The sequence below is a fragment of the Leptopilina heterotoma genome, unplaced genomic scaffold, assembly GCF_015476425.1.
Source record: "Leptopilina heterotoma isolate Lh14 unplaced genomic scaffold, ASM1547642v1 Lhet_228, whole genome shotgun sequence".
Lineage (NCBI taxonomy): Eukaryota > Metazoa > Arthropoda > Insecta > Hymenoptera > Figitidae > Leptopilina > Leptopilina heterotoma.
Window position 1 is genome coordinate 548573 of NW_025110946.1, and position 11122 is coordinate 559694.

General features: G+C 33.3%; 1 protein-coding gene across 2 annotated transcripts in view; it reads right to left on the reverse strand.

The window, feature by feature from the left end:
• Positions 1–11122, reverse strand: part of LOC122502350 (neuropeptide Y receptor type 2-like) — a 94804-nt gene that overhangs the window by 64979 nt on the left and 18703 nt on the right. The gene's annotated exons all lie outside the window — the stretch shown is intronic.

The window sequence follows — 11122 nt, forward strand, 5'->3', positions numbered from 1 at the left end:
TTACAAAAAATATACTTCTAGCTAATAAAAATAAGATTCAAACTCCTCCTTCTTAAAGAAAACAAATTTTTTATTGATTGGTTCAACAATACAAAAAGGGAGTAAATATTTAATTTTTAAAAAGTTACATTTAGTCTTAACCCATTAAAAAAAAAAAACTTCTGGCCAATAAAAATAAACTCCTCTTATTTTCAAAATGCAATGTTTTATTTATTGGTTGAGTTAAACAAAATGGAGAATCTAATTAATATTTAAAAAATAAAACATATAAACCCCCTATTTTTTGTAAAGGGTTGAGCTTAAATTTAATATATTCGCTTCATATTTTGTTTAACTAAAGCGACAAATAGAAAATTTTCTTTCTTTATGTAGGAGGAGTTTGATTATTATTTTGATTGGTCTAAAACATCCATTTTTTCTTAGGGGGTTGGGATTATATGTTTTATTTTAAAAATATTATTCTTTTCTTCATTTTGTATAACTTAATCAAAAAATAGAAAAATTGATTTTGAAAATAGGAGGAGTTTGTTTATTATTTTGATTGGTGTGAAGCAACCATTTTTTCTTTGGGGGTTGAGGTTATAATGTTTTATTTTTCATATATTAAGTATTTTCTCCATTTTGTTTAACTTAACCAACAAATAGAAAAATTGATTTTGAAAATAGGAGGAGTTTGTTTCTTATTTTTATTCGTCTAAAAGCATCAATTTTTTTTGAGGGGTTGGGATTATGTTTTATTTTTTAAAAATTAAATATTTCCTCCTCCTATTTACAAAAAGCGCAATGTTTTTATTCGTTGCTCCATTGAGAAAAATTCTAAGAATATTTATCATTTTTAAAAAATATAATGTTTATTTTAACTTTTAAAGAGAAAAAGGATAGAGACTTTTGGCCAATAAAAATAATACATATTTAAATTCCTCCTTTTTCCTAAATGCAATTTTTCTATTCGGAACATGCCCTGGAAAAAAGGTGAGAATATTTAATTTTTAGAAAATATTGATGGTGACTATAATTAAAAAATTTAAACGGTAATTATTTTACAATTAGAAATAATAACCGTAAGTTACTTTAATATAAAAGTAGCATTTCTCTGTCATCATTAAAAAAAGAACACCCTGTAGAATATTGCGTCAAACCAAACGCCGCGCGGGGATATCTGCCGTTAGGGACTTTTGATTGTTTCTAGTGTCTTTCTAATGCTGAAATAGAATAAGTTGTTGGTAAAGTAGATATTACTTTAATATCACTTTACCATTTGCATTTAATTAAATTACAAGTTTTATTGTTTAATTAGTCTTATTAATAGATGTAATTAATATTTTTACGTTCTTTTAACAATATACACTATTTTTTCCTTTATTTACACCGTTTTCATAAGTAATTATGAAAAATAACCTTGCTATAAAATCACAATGACATTTTTGCACATTTCAGTTAATTATTAATTATTCAAAGCTTTCTTTATAAAAATATTTGCATAATTTCATTCTCCAAATGTTCCTTTTCAATTTCCAATCGTTTTTTTCATCAAATTCTGTCTTTTAACAGAATTATAAAGCAATTTACCAAATGTCTCCCAAATGTATCCCAAATGTATACCCACGTGGGGAGACATTTGGTAAAACGATTTCGCAAGGGCCCCCCACCGCTTTACCCTTCTTTAACCTATCTATTGCTTCCCTCACCTCTTTCCTACTAATCTCTGGCTGTGACATCTCCTCCCCTCTTCTTCTTCCCTCCCCCCTAACTGTCTTCTCCATTCCCCCACTTAATCCCTTGAAATATTCCGTCCATTCTTCTATTTTAATTTCAGTATTTATACCCTTCCCCCTCTTCCTCCCCTTATTTATAACCTCCCACTCTTTACCCTCTTTTATCGCTTGTTGCACTTCCTCTATATACCTTTCTTTTTCCTTCTCACGCTTTGCCCTTATCAACTTGCCATGCTCCCTATGCTTCTTATTGTATTCCTTTTTTTCGATTAATCCTCTTCTCCACTGCTTTATAGCTTCCCTAAGCCCTTCCCTACTCTTTTTACATTCCTCATCCCACCACCCTCTGTAGACATTTTCCTTTTCCCTTTCTTTCTCTCTAATTTCATTCACAACCCCATTAATTACCCTTTTTAATCTCTCTACTCTAAAATTTACTTCTCCTTCTTCTTCAAAATCCTTCTCTTTTTCCTGCATCCTATCTTCAAATTTCCTTAAACTTTCCACTTTCCATTTCCCCATCTTCTTTTTTCTTTCCATACTTTCTCCGCTATGACCCACCCCGAGATTTCCCTTTCCCATCCCCCATAATTCTACTATTAACGGAAAATGTCCCGAGTTCTTTATCCTCTTCCCACTTCCATTCTTTTTATTTCCTCCTTTGACTTTTCGTTCGTGATGACATAATCTATTACCGTTTCCCCCCTCCCTATAAATGTGTATTCTCCTTTCTCGTCCCCTTTAACATTCCCATTACAAATAAACCACCCTCTTTCCCCTATTATACTTAACATTTTTCTCCCCTCTTTATCCACTTCTTTATGTTTCGATTCCCTCACATGATGTTGCTTCTCTTCATCCCACTCTTCCCCTCCCAATTCCCCCGTCCATGCATTAAAATCCCCCCCTATTATAACCTTTTCATCTTTCCCCTTATCCATCCATTCCTCCAACTCCTCCCACCCTTTTCCATCCCCCCTCCTTCTATATGTTCCCACAATATTCAACCCATCCCTCCCTACTCTTATTTTCCTGACCATAACCCCTTCTTTATTCCCTTCATTCCCAACTCCTTCTTCCTTAATATTCAATCTTACCCCCGAAATCATACCTCCCGCACTTCTCCCTCTAGCATCTTCCCTTTTCGCATCTTGCTGCACCCACTTAAACCCCTTAGGCAATTTCCTCTTTACTATTTCCCATTCCCTCCCTTCCACCCATGTCTCACTTAACATTAATACATCCCACCTCTTCAAACTTGACCAGAAACCCTCTTCCTTATTTCTCCACCCAGAGATGTTCCAGAAAACTACCTTAATCTCCTCCTTTTCTACTCTACTACTTTCACCCCTTCTATTTAACCTCTATCTTGGCTCTGCCCACTCGAACGCCCCCCCATTGCTTCGTCCAATCTCTCTTGTTCCTCCATTTCCTCCTCTCCCTCACTACGCTTTTCTTCCTGTTCTTGCCACCCTTGTTCGCTCACCACCATCCCTGTCGCTCTATCCACTACCCATCTCCTTCCATTTACCCATATACAGTCCCTTCCCATTCTTTTTCCAAAAGCCATCCCCTTCTTCTTTCTTCCCATGTCTTGTCCTCTTCTATTCTCTCTTTTCTACCCCTCAATTTACTTTTATTTCTCAAGACCTCCTTTCTCTGCTCCTCACTTCCCAATTCTATCACCCATACCCTTGGCAAACCATTCTCCCCTTTACTAACCCCTTTGAATTCTTTCACTTCCACTACCACCCCAATATCTCTAAATAATGTATTTTTAGGATAATTTTGTAAAAAGTTTTAATTTTTAAAAGAGGGTTTTTGAAGTTGGGTGGGTCGGTAAGTTAGGTATGTCTCTTGGGGAAAAAGTTAGCGTAGAAAACAACAGAGGGAGACAAGACGCAGCTTTAGAGAAAGATCAGATTGAAAGTGATTTTTCTAGTGTAGTGAGTGCAGGAGCGTGGGGAAAAGGGGAAAAGGAAGTAGCGTTAAATACGCCGAAGGCTTTCAGGAGGAAAATTGTATTTGAAGGGGAAAAAGAAAAGAAAAAGAATAAATCAAAGGGTACAAAAAGGGGAAGAAAATCGAATTTTGAAAAATTAGCTGAAGTTGATGTGGGAAACTCACCAGCAACAATGGCGTCATGGAGACAAAAGGATAAGAAAGGGGGGGAGGAAGGTGAGGAGATGGAAAGTGAGAGGGAGAAAAATTCAAGTCCGAATAGCAATGAGGGGGAAAGTAAGAAAAGAAAAATGGAGGAAGGGGGAATAGTTGAAATGCTAAAAAAATGCAGGAGGATTCGAATAGGAGAATAGAGAAGTTAGGGAAAAAGTTGGATGTAGGGTTGGAAGGGGTAAAAGGGGAAATAAAAGAGGAAATAGGGGAATAATAATAATAATAATAATAATTATTATTATTATTATTATATACAATTCATATATTCATATTATATTGAATAAGTGTTACATTATAGCTAGAAGCAACCTTCGTTCCGCCGTCCCACCAAGGCTTGATCAATGTTGACCAAGCCTCAACGAAGGTTCCGTAAAGCCTGAATCCAGCGTCAGTTCTCGCCTGGGTATTAATAATTTTAATTAATATCTTAATAATAATAAATTTATTGTTATTGATATATTATTAATTAATATTAATATTGATAATTTATTATTAATTCTCAATAATATTAATGTTAATTAATAATATCTTAATAATAATAAATTTATTATTATTGAGATATTAATTAAAATTATTAATATTATTACGTTCAATATTATTATATTGAAAAACAATTATTCAATGTATGTATTATATAATAATAAAAATATAACAAGTTTCTTTTTTAACGAAATATTGAAATAGTCCTAAATATACATTCAATAAAGTATTGAAAATATAGCGGTATCATTGACGCGTAGTAATTCTGCAAGTTTTATTTGAGCTAGTGACACTTGAGAGTATTTGAGAGTATCATGCGAGCGTAGCATAGTGGTTAGCGTGCGAGATTTCGGTGCGTAAATATTCGGTTAGGCGTAGGTTCGTACCCCCAAGCGTTAGGATTTTTCAAATGTCTATGTAATAAAAAATTGCGTTTAAGTGTATAAAAAAATGTGTAAAGTGAACTGTCAATGAATTGTCATTAGTATTTATCTTTTGCAATTAATTATTATTTTTTGTATTGATATTTGTTGAAATTATCATTTGGATCCGACCCGGTTGTCAGTCGGTAGAATAAACGCAATACTTTGAAATGAGGGGTTGATAGTAAAAGTGGTAATTAGGAGCAAAAGTGGGATGAGTGACTTGGGCGCAAATACGAGCTAAAATGATTTTGTAATTTATGGATAAATTATTTATAATTAATGATCAAAAAATATTTAAAATAGTAAAGAAAAACTTTAATATTTTGCAAGTCATTCGTGTAATAAACTTATTGATAAATATTTTAATTGTTTTAAACCATTTTTGCTACCAAGTCACTTATCCCACTTTTTCTCCCAATGTTTTTTTAAACCACTTTATATCAGCCCCTCAAATAATCTTATATTACATTAAATCAATAAAATTTATGAATTTATGAAAATTACTTTAATGATAACTTGTAGGAATTTTTAAAATTGAATTATTTAATAATTTACAATTTCAAATTTAATATAAAATTTATATTTTATTAATTTATATAATATGCATATGAACCATTCCATTATATTTCGACTAAAGTCCCCAGTGAGAAATTGCCAATAGACTTTAATCGGTCCAATATCGGTCCAATATTGGTTGCCGTGCTGGGCGCCGATTGACTCCCAATTGGACCAATATGGGCTGATGCTTGGGATGTAACGGGTTCGCCAAGCATCGGTTGTTAATATTGGTCCAATATTGGCCGAATATTGGCAACCAAGAGAAAATTTTTTTTAAATAAATAATAATAATAAAAAATTAATGTTTATAATTTTTGTTTAATATATTTATTTGTTTAATTATTTATTTTTAATAATTCATGTAAATAATAAATAATTTATTATTTATAAATTATAATTATTTAAAAATGCAGCAGCTATTAGGAAACAGCATTCTGCAAAAAAATTCTATCATTGAAAAATCAGTGATAGGCGAGAGATATCTGCGTCATTAAATAGATTCGCAGATGATAGGCAAGAGATATCCGCGTCATTAAACAGTTTCGCAGATATACTCTGGTCTCGCGACGAATCTCTCGATACTTATATACACTGGAGTCGCCGTGTCAGTTGCGAGAACAGTTACAGCGTCCCTCTTGCGGCAGAGATAAGAATTGTCACGTAAACTGCTAAATCGCTTTACCGACGGCCTTATTATACCCGCAGTTTACGTGACAATTCTTATCTCTGCCGAAAGAGGGACGCTGTAACCGTTCTCGCAACTGACACGGCGACTCCAGTGTATATAAGTATCGAGAGATTCGTCGCGAGACCAGAGTTTATCTGCGAATCTATTTAATGACGCGGATATCTCTCGCCTATCATTGATTTTTCAATGATAGAATTTTTTTGCAGAATGCTATTTCGATTATTTCCTAATAGTTGCTGCATTTTTAAATAATTATAATTTATAAATAATAAATTATTTATTATTTACATGAATTATTAAAAATAAATAATTAAACAAATAAATATATTCAACAAAAATTAAACATTAATTTTTTATTATTATTATTTAATTAAAAAAATTTATTTAAAAAAATTTTTTCTCTTGATTGCCAATATTCGGCCAATATTGGACCAATATTAACAACCGATGCTTGGCGAACCCGTTACATCCCAAGCATCAGCCCATATTGGTCCAATATTGGGAGCCTTTATTGGACCGATGATTGGTCTCTTGGCTCCCAATATTGGACCGATATTGGACCGGTAAGAAATTTCTCACTGGGTCGTTGCCGACTAATTTAAAAAAATTATAAAATTTTGCAGGAATGATTTTAAAGATATTAGGATCATCGAACAAAAAGAATTTTTTAAATATTTTTTATATTTATTGTAAAATAAGCATATTATTATTGCCCAATTTTCGTAATTTTTCATTTTTCTGGGCAGAAGTTATTTACATTTTAAAATCGTGAAAATAAGCAAAGTGCCAGTTTTAATTGCTTCTTTTTTAACATTTGTGAAGAAAAAAGGAAGAAAGTGATAAGAAAAACTAAAAGTTATTAAAAGTTTCTTTATATTTCATAAGGTTTTATTCAATTTAATGATTTCTCTTTCTCACATTTAGCGAATAAAATTTGCAAAAATAGGTTATTTGCCAGGTGAACTTTAATAGTTATTTATGATACAAGTGCGTAAAATCGTTGATTATACGAGTGTGACGTTTGCAGCACTCGCCTTCGGCTCGAGCTGCAAACGTCACACTCGTATAATCTGATTTACGCACGAGTGTCATACAAAATTTTTTGCAACACTAAAACAACTAAACTTGCAGCAATATTGCCAATATTACTGAAAGTTTAGGTGTAGTGGGGGAACTGTTAAATGAAGTTTTCTAGAAGCTAAAATAAAAATGTGATTGTAAATTGTTGTTTAAAAGCTTTAATTCATGGTTTCTCATCAAACAGTCACAAGAATGCGTAAAGTAATCATTTTACGCACTGAAAATCACTTTACACACTGGAATTCATTTTACACACTGCTAGCGGTGTGTAAAGTAACACTTTACACACCGCTATAAAATGAAGTACTTTACACACAGTTTTCTGTGTGTAAAATTCAATTTTACAGGTTAGTGTTGCAAAAAATAATTTTTTATTTAATATTTCTTAATAATAATTGTTTCTATCAATTTATAATAATCAAATAATTCATTCATAATAAATTCTAATAATTTTTTTACGTTTTCATAGTAAATTATGTGTTTTCTTTAATATTTTCTAATAGACAGTTTTTACGACTTTATATACAGTCGGGTCCCCATACTGTTACATTTCCAGAAATTTCCCACTCCTCCAGACTCAGCTCTGTTATGTGCTCAAAGTATGTCTACTGCGCACCTTTCAGGAACGTAAATATATACACCTCAAGTTTGGCCTAGAAGTATATGCCCCCTTTTCTTTGGGCGTAAGAATACGGCCCTGAAAATTGGTGACATAACGTGACGTCACCTAACACTTCTGAATTTGGAGGTTATGCAAAAACATAACACTACTGAGGACATAACAGTTTGGAATCTAACAGTATGGGGACCTGACTGTACAAAGAGCTTGAATGAATCCCGCTTTCTACCAAAATCTTAATTCATTTCAATCCGTTTGAATTAGTTTTTTTTACTGGGATGCTTATTTTACAATAAATATAAAAAATATTTAAAAAATTCTTTTTGTTCGATGATCCTAATATCTTTAAAATCATTCCTGCAAAATATTATAATTTTTTAAAATTAGTCGGCAAAGAGTTTAGTCGAAATATAATGGAATGACTCATATATATAATATTTATTATAGATTGTAATTTATAATTTAATTTAAATAATAATAAATTACTACAAAAAACTTTTACTTAAAAAAATAAAACTTTACTGTAGAACGTTATTTTCATTTATTTATCTAAAGTTGATAATAAAGGCAGAAAAATATTTGACTTTATAATTTTTTAATATTCGCGGTCTCATCGATGCGCATGTGCGCAAGGTGCGCAGCCAATTTTCCCAATATGGCCGAAAATGTACTTGTTGATATTATCGCAGGCGGCACACGATAACTAAAAGGCATCAAAATGTTAACATCTACTCAAAACGATAACTAGAAGTTATCAAAAAGAGAAGTGTGCCCGCTGGGTATGTTACGAATTCAATTTCAATGTTCAGCGTTGGCACTTATACTTGCGTTACGCTGCGTATATACGGCCATGACCTGGTGACTAGTGAATACGGCTTAAGCCTGTGAACAGAGTAAGGCCGCAGTCCCATGGCAGCGTTTTGCGTTGCGTTGTAATAAGAGAGAATGCAGCAAACGTATATTTGCGTCTTTTTCTCTCCCATTACGACGCAACGCAAAACGCTGCCATGGGACTGCGACCTAAAGTTTGGCGGCGCGAACGCCGACCGACCACGGTGTGCACGGCAACACAGCCGGAGAGCAAATAAATAGCACTCCGTCTACGTTCCCGTGAACCAATGTAATTCGAGTAGATAAATATGTTTAAATTATAAAATATAAAAGCATGAGATTAAAGGAAGAAAGTAAACAATTATATTTTAATATTAGCGCGTTTTAAGAATCTAAAAACATGAGAGACGACTCTTGGATTAGGGTTAGAGAGAAATTGTACACTGCAAAATGGAGGGGGACACTTTAAAGCTCTTGAAAGGGCTTTAATTAAGTCTGGACGAAATGTGTCGAATCTGGGACAAGACCAAAGAATGTGATCGAGATCTTCATCAATATTTGGACAGTGTATACAATCGCCAGACTGAATGTAATATTTTCTAGCGAGACTAGCACCAAGGTTATAGTGATTACTTCTTGCACGACATATAGAAGTGATCCAGAGTCTGCGAGCCACGAAGTTCGCAAACCATGGTTTTCTTCTGGGTTGGTAAAAACATTGTGTGTATTTAGCACCTTTATTTTTGCCTACATCCAGAAAGTATGAGTTGCAGCTATCAGATAGCTGTTTTCGAGCAAGACAAAAGAAGTCAGAATAAGATAGAGGTATGTCTAGTTGTTGATGATTGGTGGATGCGTCTTTCGCCGCCCTGTCCACTTCCTCGTTTCCATCGATACCTGAGTGACCAGGGATCCAAACGAGGGTAGATGGACGATTTAAATTAGAAAGGATTTTTAAGCGGTTTCTGATAGCAAAAATGATATAAGATTTAATTTTGTAGATGTTTTTAGAAGCTAGGTTTTTAAGAACACTAAGAGAATCTGAGAAAATGACCGTATTAGAAAGATTAGAATTTATAATGTAATCTAAAGTAAATACAATTGCAAAGGCTTCAAGAGAAAAAATTGAAGCATGTTTTGAAATTTTGAATTTAGAGGTTAAATTTAAAGAAGGACAAACAAAGGCGCATCCAAGCCAAGAGAGAGTTCTGCAAGCTTAGCTGGAAGAGGATGAGTGGAATTTGAATAAACTCTGTAAAGATATGTTTTAGCAAGGTAATTAAATCTACTTCTTAAAGGGGGTTCACAACATTCTGCAAGCATTACGTTATTTGGGGTGCTCTGTCTGTAGCCTATGGCTAGTCGCAGAGCTTGGTTACGAATCTTTTCTAAACGCGAAAAATTTTTATGAGACTTAAAGTTAGAGCCTTGTGAACCATAATCAATAGGGCTTCTAATTAGTGAGTCAAAAATGCGAAGTAAAAGTTGAGGATCTGCTCCCCACCAAGTACCTCGAAGCACCTTTAGTACATTTAAAATCTTTCTACTTTTATCACACAAATAGTTAAAATGAGTATCAGAGGAGGAAGATTGATGAAAGTGTATGCCGAGATATTTAACTGAAGGACATGGTTTAATAATATGATTATTTAAAGATAATGAAAGGGTTGGATCATTTAGATCAAGTTTTTTATTACTAAAGATAACAAATTTGGTTTTGACTAGACAAACTTCCAGACCTCCCTCAGACAAGTGATCCGAAAGGGAGTTAAGGCTATTTTGAAGGGAGTTAATTACTTGATTTAAATTTGGGGAACGACATGAAACTGATAAGTCATCAGCAAACTCGTAAATTTCACAATCCGCGGGAATAATAGTATTCAGATTCCTAGTGTATATTGCGAAATTAATTGGACTAAGAATGCTACCTTGTGGAAGGCCAACAGTGCTAGTTCTTGGACCAATAACCACGCCATTAATCTTGACATATATGTTTTTACATTTTATTGAATTGTATATAAAGCGAGATATTGATTCCGGAATGCCAATTGATTTAAGATCTTTTACTAAAATATTTGGAACTACGCTAGGGAAAGCACCCTTTATGTCTAAAAAGAGAGCACCGACAAATTCACGTTGAGCTAAGCCTGACCAAATTTCTGTCGAGATTAAGGCAAGATTATCCGTACAAGATTTGCCCTTCCGAAAACCGAATTGGTAAGGACTAAGGATTTTATCGCGTTCTATAAGCCAAGTGAGTCTATTATAAATAAGTTTTTCTGCGACTTTAAAGAGACAAGAGGCCAAAGAAATAGGTCAAAATTTACCAGGTGAAGATGAGGATTTTGGAAGGAAAAAGATAAGAAAATTGTTCCAAGAAGGAGGAAAAGTTCCTCTGGAAATTATTCTATTAAAGATTGATAAGAGGGGTGATAGGGACTCCTCTGGAAAATGTTGAATAATATTAAAATCAATTTTGTCAAGGCCTGGGGAGGATTTAGTTTTACAAGATTTAATTACTATTAATAGTTCTGATAAAGAAAAGGCTGAT